The sequence below is a fragment of the Vombatus ursinus genome, unplaced genomic scaffold, assembly GCF_900497805.2.
Source record: "Vombatus ursinus unplaced genomic scaffold, bare-nosed wombat genome assembly UNPS02005659.1, whole genome shotgun sequence".
Taxonomy (NCBI): domain Eukaryota; kingdom Metazoa; phylum Chordata; class Mammalia; order Diprotodontia; family Vombatidae; genus Vombatus; species Vombatus ursinus.
Window position 1 is genome coordinate 1,781,740 of NW_020945437.1, and position 12,498 is coordinate 1,794,237.

The 12,498-nt window shown below is 38.2% G+C and overlaps 1 pseudogene; it reads left to right on the forward strand.

Moving 5' to 3' along the window:
• Positions 1-888: 888 nt before the first annotated feature.
• Positions 889-6,024, forward strand: LOC114032688 (annotated as a pseudogene).
• The last annotated feature ends 6,474 nt before the right edge of the window (positions 6,025-12,498 follow it).

The following is a 12,498-nucleotide window of genomic DNA, read 5'->3' on the forward strand; positions in this document are numbered from 1 at the left end:
AGAGATGGTTCTTCAACTTTAGTTTTTGCTCCAAATCAACTACTCTTTTCACTTTACCATGCTGCCTCCTGTCCAGTTCAGGTTTCCCTCCAGTCATAAGCAGGCAATAAAGACTTTTGTAGAGGAGATATATTTGTGTATCCATACAAGTTGTATATTTGTACATTTATATATTCATACATACATGCATGTAGACAGATATGTATAGATATATATGTGTGTACACATGCATATGTTAAATGTGTTTATATGTTTTACATATGTATATGTGTGTGTATATATATGTGTGTGTGTATATATATATATATCTGTAAATGCATGCAATCCATGTAAAAAGGTGTCAGTGCAGTAGAAAGGGCTCCCATTTTAGAGCAGAAGACTTGAATTCAAATCCCGTCTGCCATTTAATTCCCATCTGACCTTTGGCAAACCACTTTACCTATCTGAGCCTCAGTTTTCTCATCTGTAAAACTGAGGTTGGGGAGGAGGGACAGACTAGCTAACTTTTAATATCCCTTCCAGCTCTAAATGTGTGATCATAGGATCTGAAATGGGGATTGGGTCAGTCATGGAGCAAGAATGAGGAATAGTATGATGGATTATGCCTCAGAAAACTGAATTTGCTGTTATGTTTTGGTGGAATGAAGAAACTGTTGAAGAACTCATCATAAATATGATCTCCAACTCAGTGCTCTAGAGTTGATGGTCTTAGAGAGTTGTTTGGGGACCTGAGTTCAAAAGACTAGTTCAAAATCATACAGCTAGTCAGTGTCAGAGGAGGCAAGGCTGCATCTTTAATGCTTTACTCCATGTTGCCTCTGCTTCATATCACCTCTATGTGTAACCTTTGTGTCAATGATTATAAAATGCTTTCCTCACCATGACACCATGAGGTATGCCATTTATATCTCTCCCACATTAGAGTAAGAAAAATGAGACTCAGACATGTCCATGGCCACAGAGGTATTAACAATTTGCAGTTGGAATATAAAAAGTTTTTCAAATCCCACATCTAGAACTCTTACCTCTATACCATTCATTCTTCTTCCTCCTTGTTCTCCTTCTCTTCATCCTTCTCCTCTTTATCTTGCTCATTCTCCTTCTCCTCTTTGTCATCCTCCCCCTGCTCTTCCTTCTTCTCCTCCTCCACATCCTCCTTCTGACCCTGTTCATCATCCTCATACTTCTCTTCTTGTCCTCCTCCTCCTCCTCATACTCTGCATCTTTTTTAATTCCTCTATTTTTCAGGCTGTGTGAAAAACAGGGAGTGGTCTTAGGACAGTAACAGAAGCATTTTGTTGCTCTTTTCCCCTCATGTGCACTGGCTAATTGCAGCACTGTTGGTGTAGAATCACTAATGTTCTCAACATCCCATTCATCCATATAACCAGGCTTATCTTGCCATTAGCACCACTTCCCTGCTTCTCCCCACCTGAGTCACCGCCCTCCATCAGATCTCCATGCAGGACCTTTAAAAACCAACCATTCACCCAGTCCCAAAGGAAGTTAATCCACCCCATTTTAGTTGTTCTTGCCTGTGGCAAAACCATCTTGATTAGTGACTAAATGAGTTCAAACTAGCCCACTTAGTCCATTACAGTATATCTTGCTGGGCCCAGACCCCAGACTATGCTTCATCTTCACATCTATCCAGCTGCTTGTCCAGTCTATGAAACTGCCTGCTTGCTGCTTCATGTGTCCTTCTCCCCTGCCCCCTCCCACTTTCATCCTAGTCCCACACTCCCTCTTTTATTGCATCCTAGGCACATGTTTCAAATCAATAATACCATTGCTTCTGGGAAAAACATGTCAACTGAATGTGCTATGGATCAATTCACCAGCTTTGTGAGTCCCTTAAGCAAATGTTTCTTTCCTGGTCACCAACCCCTCTATATGTGTTGTCTTTCCCTTTTAGAGTATAGGCTCCTAGAGATCAGGAACTGTCTCTCTTTTTGTACTTGTATTCCCATCACTTAGCATAATTTTTGGCGCATGGTAAATGCTTAATAAAAGCTTATTCATTCATTCAATGATGTCAAAGAAGCTAATCATGCTCCCTTTCCTACTGTCCCTACTGTCAGTTACATTGCTCTCCCTATTGTGCTAACATCTCCCAAATAAAGACCAATATTAGAAGTCCTTCATAATCTCCCCTTCCACCATTATCTCATATTACTTAACTTCACATGCTTTATTCTCCTGCCAAATTCAAATACTTGTACCCCAAAACAATGTCCCAGATGTCCTGCCTCTGTACCTTTGCTTTTGTGGTTCCCCAAACCTGGAGGGATTAGAATGAATAGAGGTGTACATTGGGCTCAATGTTAATTAATTTTTCTGTCTTCCTCGTCCTCTCCCCAACACACGTCTTAGGACATCTAAAAATAAAATGTCCCTGGCTATGAGTCAGAGAGGTGATAAATTATATTAATTGCTACTGGAAACATATGCCTCATTCATGGTGGGTCAGTCATATCTTCTTTGCATAGAGAGGATAAATGTGATGACAGTTCTATAATAAAGCCCCAGCCCACAGTAATATGCTCATTTTTAATCTTGTTGAGCCATTTTCAACCATTCAGGAGCCCTAATAAACAGTACTGCTTACAGAATAGCAGCTATAATTCCCAGCATCCCTATTATAGCCTAGAAATATAATTAGAAACTAGGCAAATGACACAGCTGTCTCTCTTCCCCTATTGATGATCCATCTAATGTAAGTATCAGGATATTACAAAGCTGTTAATTGATCATCATCTTCCAAACATATGTCACAGGGCAGCCATGGAGCCACTGGGGTGGAATACAACATTAAATTTAACCATGTAGGAAATGGAGATACCATATTTATGTTGGATCCTTATAAGATATAGAAGGAAACTGGATGCTAAGCACATCATCTGTGTCTTCAAAACATGGTCCCAAGATCTCAATGCTAAATGACTGTTTCCTGCCATTTATTTCTGACCTTTATTGTTTGCATTCTAAATTACAACATCCTGCAAGATTTTAGTTCAATTTTCCCTAGTGGGTTTTGCATGTTTGCTTTCTTCTATACTGTTTCTATAAAAAGCATACTTGAAAAAAAGAGAGATTTTAATATGGTTCTATCTTTCCTTTAAGATTAAAAGATTCAGTAGTGTTTCTAAAAGTTACCATTTATTTAAGGTGTTTACACATTTTCATATAGAATAGCAAATTAATAAAAATCATTCTAGAAAAAAGCAAGATTCCAGCAAAGGGCTTTCTGCCTGTGCCTCCTGGCCCTTGGCTCTCACAATAGTAGGAAACTTGATGGCGGAGTGTTTTTCAATGGGAGGAAGTTCTTTGGAATCTGTTTAAGCAAGTATCCGCCCTTCTCAATAATGAAAAGATTATTTTAAAAGTCAGTTCAGCTCTAGGGAAAGAATTTTGTAAACAAATAAAATTTGTAATAATAATTTATTATGTACATAACTAGTGCTTAAATTTAGGTCTGGCCAGCATCTCTAAATATTGGTCCATGACTTAAAAATATTGCTGTTCAGCAGACAGATTAATAAAGTTATGATCAATTGCTCTTGTTAACATTCAATCACAGTGATTAGGAACATTGATAGCTTGAAATCCAGAGATAATACAAAAATTCATAGGTTCCTAGATTTAGAGCTGGAAAGGACCTTAAAAGTCATCTTGGCCAACCCCTCATTTTATAGGTGGGGAAACTGAGGTCCAAGGAGGTTAAGTGACTTAGTCAAAGTTATCTAGGTAAGTGGCAGAAGTAGAATTTGAATCTGAATCTTCTGACTGTAAATTTAGTGTTCTTTCCACTCTTCTGCTACAATCTCTTGCTTCCTCAGAAATACCAATGAATGGTAAAAATGTCTGAGTTTTGAAATCCTGTGGTTGATCAGGTACCAGGAGTGAAATGAAGGCCATTCTTCCAAGCCCCATTTTATTGTGTGGCACCTTCTACTTCAATTCAGTTCAAGGTTCTGGAAGTAGGGCATGCATTTCTATAGAGAACTGAGATTAGAGGGGAGAGTTCTGTTCTCTAAATGTCCCAGCTTTATATATAACCGTATATAAACAAAGCTACAGTTCTATTTCCAATAAGAAACACTTCCCACTCCCACCCATTCAGTCTGTCTAGGACTCAAGGCTTTTCTTCATTCAAGAGAAAGTCATAACACACCTCTTAAGGGAGTACAAGGTGTAAGAAGATAAAAAAGGTGGGGGAGGAGGGCTAGGTTATGAAGGACCCTGAATGCCAAACAGCAGATTTTGTATTTAATCTTGGAGGTGAGAGGGAGCCCCTGGAGTTTATTGAGTAGAGAGGTGACATACATAGTCAAACCTGTCCTTTAGGAAAATCACTTTGGCAGCTGAATGGAGGATAGATTAGAATGATGAGAGGTTAGAGATAGGTAGACCAACTAGTAGGTTTTTGCATTAGTCCAGGCATGAGATTGATGAGGGCCTGATCCAGGGTGATGGCAGTGTCAGAGAAAAGAAGGGGCATATTTGACAGATGTCATAAAGGTGAAATTGGCAGGCCTTGGCAACAGATTGGATGGAGGCGGGGGTGGGGAAGGGAGAAGTGGTAAGAGATAGTGAAGAGTCCAGGATAATGTCTAGGCTATAAGCCTCGGGGACTGGGAGGTTGCTTGAGTACAAGTCAGTGAAGTTTGTAAGGGAGAAGAGTTTAGAGGGAAAGACTTTTAGACATATTGAATCTAAGATGTCCACTGGAAATTCAGTTTGAGATGTCTGAAAAGCAGTTGGAGATGTGAGACAAGTTCAGCAGAGAGGTTGGGGCAGGAGAGGTAGATTTGACAATCATTAGCATAGAGATGGTAATTAAATTCATGGGCAATAGAAGGATAATAACTTAATCTGGCCATTTTAGCTTTCTCTCACCAAATGCTTGTTATATAAAAGATAATCAAAACATTTATTTACCTAAATAATCAGTAGCAAATATATTTATCTGAGCAATCAGTAAAATGGAAATATGGAAAATTATACAGATTGGAGTAGACAATGGAATATACAGTAAATGGCCTCTTCAACTAGGGAGTGAGATAAAATCTCAGCTCCACCAAAGATAGGAGAGTCTCACCAAAGAAGTCCATTCTTAGTTATCTCTGGGGTTGTAGGTGCTGAGAATCAAGGAATATGGAGTGAGAGGGCTGGCTTTCCCCACATCTGCAGCTTTGGAGCCTCCTGTTAGCTATTCCACATTTCAGTGTTCTAACTCACACGTGGTCTCTCATGAATTTCACAGATTTTCTTTCCTTTGAATCTAAAGTCTCATTCAGGTACAAATATGCAACATTACCATCTCAGAGGTCTCCGGAGCAGGAGTTATATCTCCCTGTACTTATGCAAAATTACCCTGGGGCAGGGTGTTATATAACTCTTAGAGTAACTTCAAGTCCTTTTTCTTACTGGGCCTACTTTCCAGAAGGAGGATCATAGCTCTTCCTCACCTTTTTTTTTTTCTTTTCTGATGTAGCTTTTGTTTGACTGTTGTTCTCCATACATGTTGCTGAAAGAATTCGTGGAGCTGGGCTTTCTTCTCTGACCTATTCAAGTAACCCCTACTTCCAACCAAATCACATCTAGACAGAAATTCTACATATGCCACACTTGCAGTACAGAAAGGACTTTAATGTTACCTTATTCTTGCAGACCATCCAATTGTATAGTAAGTGATTAACTTGGTGTTACTATTTTGTATCTCTAATTCTGTTATTAGGAGTCTCCCAGGCTAAGGAGGAGGTGGAAGTGTAGTTGTAGCCCAATTCTTTCCATGGCATATCCAGATCTCGAAGTGAATTGACCAGGATATTTCTACAGTATTACCTCAACAAGCAAGGGGACCAGGTCTGCACCCTAAAGAAAACAAACCCTGCAGGACAACAGACCTATTCAGCTCACCCGGTCAGATTCTCCCCAGTTGACAAGTATTCAAGACATCATATCACTATCAAGAAGAGATTTAGGGTTCTCCTAACCCAACAAGCACGATTGGTCCTCTGAATTACCAACCACCAAGCAATGGCAAGAACTCTGGCCCAAGAACCTTTTCCTACATTTAGGAGACCTCATATCTTTGACTCTCTGCACCCATTCTCACAACTTTACAGTTACTATTTTTGTACACTTGCTTCTTAGAATCTAGTCTCAATTTGTCTGTGTTCCTCTTTGTACTTGGTAGCAATCAACCTAAAATGAAAAAGCCTAGAGGTGACACATCTTTTTAATCAATGTTGTAGGCTATTAAAGCTCAAATGATTTAGAAAAAAAATTACATTACTTATATCTACCAAGACAATATGGTATAATGGCTAGAAAGATGGCCTTAGTATCAGAGTTCAAGAACTGAGTTCAAGTTCTCTTGGTACCCAGGCAACTCTCTAAGACTATAAGTTCCGAAAAAGTTACTTATGTGCCTCAACAAAAGGAATTTCCATATCAAGAGTTCCTTACATTGGTGAAATCACTGGACAAAACCCAAACCTATACAGTGAACAATGTTTATATAGTTGACTGCTCAATAGTGAATCTTACTCTGTATGCCTTAATTACCATATTCCACCAGAAACTGGGAGTTACCTTGTTCTTGCAAATTACCCAGCAAGAATCATCCCAGTCATTTTTGAGAGGTAAGGTATACTTGGAATGCAAGGTCCAAGTTACGTTTCCCCAAATCTTAGCTCCAAACTGTACCCAAAATTTCCAATCAAAATTTGAATATACTGTGACTGGTTTTAATTGAAGTTATGCTACCCAAATACAGAAAGGAATGACTTCAGAGATCAATCAACACTTGGACTTCCGTTAGAAGTGATGAGGCTTCCAGAGAAGACTGAATGAAATACAAATTTGATATTCTTGGTTTAGTCACTTAATACTCTTAAAGCATATAGGCACTGGTATCATAAACTCTTTGAGGAAAGTACCTCCTAGTATTCAGCACACAATGAAGGTTCAATAAATGCTATTTCCTGACTGTCTGGTTATATGCTGAAGCTTCTGTGTCTCCAAGTAGGAAACACCATATTATAAGGACAGTCGTAGGAAAGGCCTAATTCAGGCCACTCCCTTGGTAGCTTAGGTTTGATATGGGAAGGAAATGAAACATTCATGCACCATCTGAAAGTTAACAAAAGGAGATTTACTCTGCCCCAGCAGAGGAAGGATATTCAGTAGGGTTATTGAGTAAGGACACTGAGTTGACTGAGCTGAAGGCTTGTCTGTGTTGCCTATAGGGGTCCCCTGCTCAAGCATCAGGGAGGAGCTTTTGTGCCCCTTGTGGCTTTTTTGTACTCAGGAGACAAGGCAGAGGTCAACAACCCGAAACTTTATTCACTGAACTAATTAAATATTTTCCTTTTAAGAAAAAAACAAAACAGCCTAGCCCTCATGGAGAGAGACTCTGGTAGATAGCCTTCCTATACCAGGAGTGTTGAAAACAAGAGATGTTTCAAGAGAAGTGGTAGTGACCAAAAGCCAGCATAGCCTTGCCAAAAACAGCTCAGTCCAGAATAACTACATTTCCTTCTTTTGACAGATTTACTAGAATAAGAGATAAAGAGACTGTCGAAGACATAGCATACTTGATTTTCGGCCAGGCTTGTGACAAGGTCTCTCATGTTATGTTTGTGAATAAAATGGAGAGATGTGGAAGACTCCATGGGAAGAAGGAGGAGGAGGAAGAGGAGAAAGAGGAGGTAAAGAAGGTAAAGAAGAAGAAGGTAGAAAGAGTGCCAGACTTGAAATTAGACAGATCTTAGTACCTATCATGCCTCTGATACTAACTGTATGATCATGGGCAAACAACTTTACCGCTCTGAACCTGTTTGCTCATCTGTAAAATGAAAGGGTTGGATTAGATTACCTCTGAGTTCCCTTCTAGGTTCAAAATTTATGATCTTGACAGATAAGATTTGGGCCAAATCTAACAAGATCAAATTTAATGGCAATATGGCTTCATGTTGCCCAGGAATAATAAAAAAGGAGCTCCTCCTTTTATTCAGACTTTCAATAAGCATTTATTAAGCATCTACGAGATGCCAAGCACTCATCTAACTGAGAATACAAAGAAAGTCAAAAGATAGTCCCTGCTCTCAAGGAATTCACAATCTAATGAAGGAGACAACACACAAATAACTATATACAAACAAGATCTATACTGGATAAATTGGAAATTATCAACAGTAGGAAGGGATTAGCATTAAGGAGGATCATGAAAGGCTTCCTGTAGGAGCTGGAATTTTAGCTGGTACTTGAAGGAAGCCAGAAGGTCGAGATGAGAAGGGAGAGGATTCCAGGGATAGGTAGGGGAGGTGGGGCGGGCTGATGAAAATGTCTGGAGTCAGGAGATGAAATGTCCTGTGTGAGGAACAGCAAGGAGGCCAGTATCATTGGACTGCAGTGTAAGTGAGGGGTGGGGGAGAGAGTAAGGTAAAAGAACACTGGAAAAGTGGGAGGGGGGGTCAGGTTATGAAGGTTTTTGAATGCCAAACATAGGATTTTATATTTGATCCTGAAGGTGACAGGGAGCTTCTAGAGTTTATTGAATGGGTGGCAGGGGGTGGGATGAGAGTGTAATAGGGTCAGACCTGGGCTTTAGGAAAACTAATTTAACAGCTGGGTAGAGGATGGACTGAAGTAGTCAAGTCTCTACTTGAGGCAGAGAGACCAGCCAGCAGATAATCTCAGTAGTCCAGGAGAGAGATAATGAGGGCCTGTTCCAAGATGGTGTTAGTGCCAGAGGAGAAAAGGGTGTAAATATGAGAGATTTTGCAAAGGTTTAGAAACAAAAGGACTGAATAGATATGGGGAAGGAGAGAAAGAAGGTAAGGAGTTGAGGAGGATACCTAGTTTTGAGCCTGGGTGACTAGGTGGTACCTTTGTGAGAGAAATAATTATCTCTCTCTTGTATTAATAATCAATTACTGAATTGGGACCAAAGTTTTTCCTCTTTTCTACTTCCTCATTCAGAAATCAACCCCTGTAGGTTACTCGGGCAGCCTTTGAAGCACAGGGCTGATTATGAGAGGGGAAACTCAGATCTGTTCAAAAGTTAAAGAAATTTTAGTTTAGGTGAATTGATGGATTCTAGTCCATTGTGTTTTACTTAGAAAGGTCTGGGGAAAAATGGATTCTCCCTTTTGTCTTGATTATCCTAGACCTGAGGTTCCCAAAGAGGGCTGATACCACCCTTTGAGGGGTGCTGGAATGATCCAGGGAGGTGGTAATAGCTTTGGGTGCAATTGGGGGACTTTGAATAAAAATAAGGGGACAGGGGAAGCATAAGGAAAGAAAAGAAGAAAATTTTGAAAAAACCATTTGTATATGTTTCATCAGTTGTGTGACAGAGTCGCACAAAATGTAAGTTAAAACCCATCAGTGGTCAAGTCTGCCAACAGGTCTTTTTTTTTTTTTTTAATTTAAAATGTGTCATTTTTTTCATCTTTTTTCTCGCTTTCATTTTTTAAAATAATTTATTTCTTTTTAGTTTTCAACATTCACTTCCATAAGATTTTGAGTTTTAAATTTTCTCCCTCCTCCCTCTCCTCCCCCCTCCCCAAGACAGCATGCAAATAGGCTCTACTTAGTCATTCATATTAAACATATTTTCACATTAGTCATGATGTAAAGAAGAATTAGAACTAATTAGAAAGAAGAAACAAAAAAAATAATGAGAAAAGGAGAGCAAATTGCATGCTTCCATCTGCATTCAAACTCCAAAATTCTTTCTCTGGATGTGGATAGCATTTTCCATCGTGAGTCTTTTGGAGTTGTCTTAAGATCCTTGCACTGCTGAGAAGAATTGAGTGTATCAAAGTCAGTCATCACACAATGTTACTGTTACTGTGTACAATGTTCTCCTGGTTCTGCTCACTTCACTCAGCATCAGACGATACAAGTCTTTCCAGGTTTTTCTGAAGTCAGCCTGTTCTTCATTTCTTATAGCACAATAATATTTCATTACGTTCATATACCACAACTTGTTCAGCCGTTCCCCAATTGATAGCCATCCTCTCAACTTCCAATTCTTTGCCACCACAAAAAAAGAACTGCTATAAATATTTTTGTACATGTGGGTCCTTTTCCCATTTGTATGATCTCTCTGGGATGCAGCCCTAGAAGTGCTATTGCTGGGTCAAAGGGAATGCGCATTTTCATAGTCTTTTGGGCATAGTTCCAAATTGTTCTCCAAAATGGTTGGATCATTTCACAACTCCACCAACAATGCATTAGTGTTCCAATTTTCCCACATCTTCTCCAACATTTATCATTTTCCTGTTTTGTCATGTTAGCCAATCTGATAGGTGTGATGTGGTACCTCAGAGTTGTTTTGATTTGCATTTCTCTAATCAATAGTGATTTAGAGCATTTTTTCATATGACTGTAGATGGCTTTAATTTCTTCATCTGAGAACTGCCTGTTCATATCCTTTGACCATTTATCAATTGGGGAATGACTTGTATTCTTATAAATTTGACTTAATTCTCTCTTTATTTTAGAAATGAGGCTTTTATCAGAGATACTGGCTATAAAAATTATTTCCCAGTTTTCTGCTTCCCTTCTAATCTTGGTTACATTGGCTTTGTTTGTTCAAAAGCTTTTCAATTTAATGTAATCAAAATCATCCATTTTGCATTTTATAATGTTCTCTATTTCTCATTTGTTCATAAATTCTTCCCTTCTCTGTAGATCTGACAGGCAAACTATTCCTTGATCTCCTAGTTTGCTTATAGTATCAGCCTTTATATCTAAATCATGTACCCATTTTGACTTTATCTTGGTATAGGGTGCAAAACGTTGGTCTATGCCTAGTTTCTACCATACTATTTTCCAGTTTTCTTAGCAATTTTTGTTAAATAGTGAATTCTTATCCCAGAAGCTGGAGTCTTTGGATTTATCAAATAGTAGATTGCTATAATCATTAACTATTGTGTCTTGCATACCTAACCTATTCCACTGATCTACCACTCTATTTCTTAGCCAGTACCAAGTAGTTTTGAAGATTGCTACTTTATAATACAATTAAGATCTGGTATAGCTAGGCCATCTTCCCTTGCATTTCTTTTCATTAATTCCCTTGATATTATGGACCTTTTGTTCTTCCAGTTGAATTGTGTTATTGTTTTTTCTAGCTCTATTAAATAATTTTTGGTAGTTTGATTGGTGTGGCACTGAATAAGCAATTTAATTTAGGTAGAATTGTCATTCTCATTATATTAGCTCAGCTTACCCATGAGCAACTGATATTTTTCCATTTATTTAGATCTGACTTTATATGTGTGAAAAATGTTTTTAACTGTGTTCATATAGTTCCTGGATTTGTTTTGGCAGGTAGATGGCTACATATTTTATAATGTCTACAGTAACTTTAAATGGAATTTCTCTTTCTATCTCTTGTTGTTGGGCTTTGTTAGTAATATATAGAAATGCCAATGATTTATGTAGGTTCATTTTGTATCCTGCAACTTTGCTAAATTTATTATTTCAAGTAATTTTTTACTTGATTCTCTAGGATTCTCTAAGTATACCATCATACCATCTGCAAAGAGTAATAGCTTTGTTTCTTCTGTCAACAGGTCTTAATAAGCAAGTGTTGGCAGGCAAGCGTGTCTCAAATTGTTGGGAAGTCCAGCATGCATTGGCAGAATTATGTGTGTGTAATGACTTACAATATGATACTATATGGTTATATGACACAATATTGCATCATCAAAATTTCAATGGAGGGAAAAAACCACATATTAAATTTAAGATGTGTCATTTTTAAAAAATAATTATGTTTTTTAAAATGATGCAATTTTTTTTAAAAAGTTAAAGGATTAAAGAAAGTAGATTTCCAGGGGAGCACTGAGTAATTTTTTTTTAAAAGGGAGTGGTAGACCAAATAAGTTTGGGAACCTCTGATCTAGATAACCCTAGACAGAGTGATATGGGTATAGATAAGTCTCTTTGACCAAGACTGAATGATCAGAATCACATCCCTCAGACCCTCATTAGAATAAGCCCACATCTCATTATAATGTTCATTCTCTCATTACTTGTTAACCAATCAGAGTTGATTTCCACCCTCAGGTGCAACACTTTTTCCAAAGGCTTTATAAGTATTGAAGGTTACACAGGTTAGGCCTCTTGGGTCATTGAGAGGATAAATGAGCCCTTTTTGTTAACTTCTTGCTAGCTGTGGTTGATAAAATTGATTATAATTTACCCAGAAACTCTGTCTCTCAAAAAGTTTTACTGGCAAAACTTGACAGTAATAGGGAAGTTCAGAAGAGGGGAGGGTTTTGGGGAAAAGATAATGAGTTCCATTTTGGACATGTTGAGTTTAAGATGTTTATGAGACATCCAGTTTGAGATGTCCATTAAACAGTTGTAAATATAAGTCTAGAGGATAGGGGAGAGATTAAAGCTGGATAAGTATATCTGAGAATTATCAGCATAGAGATGATAATTAAATTCACAAGAGCTGATAAGATC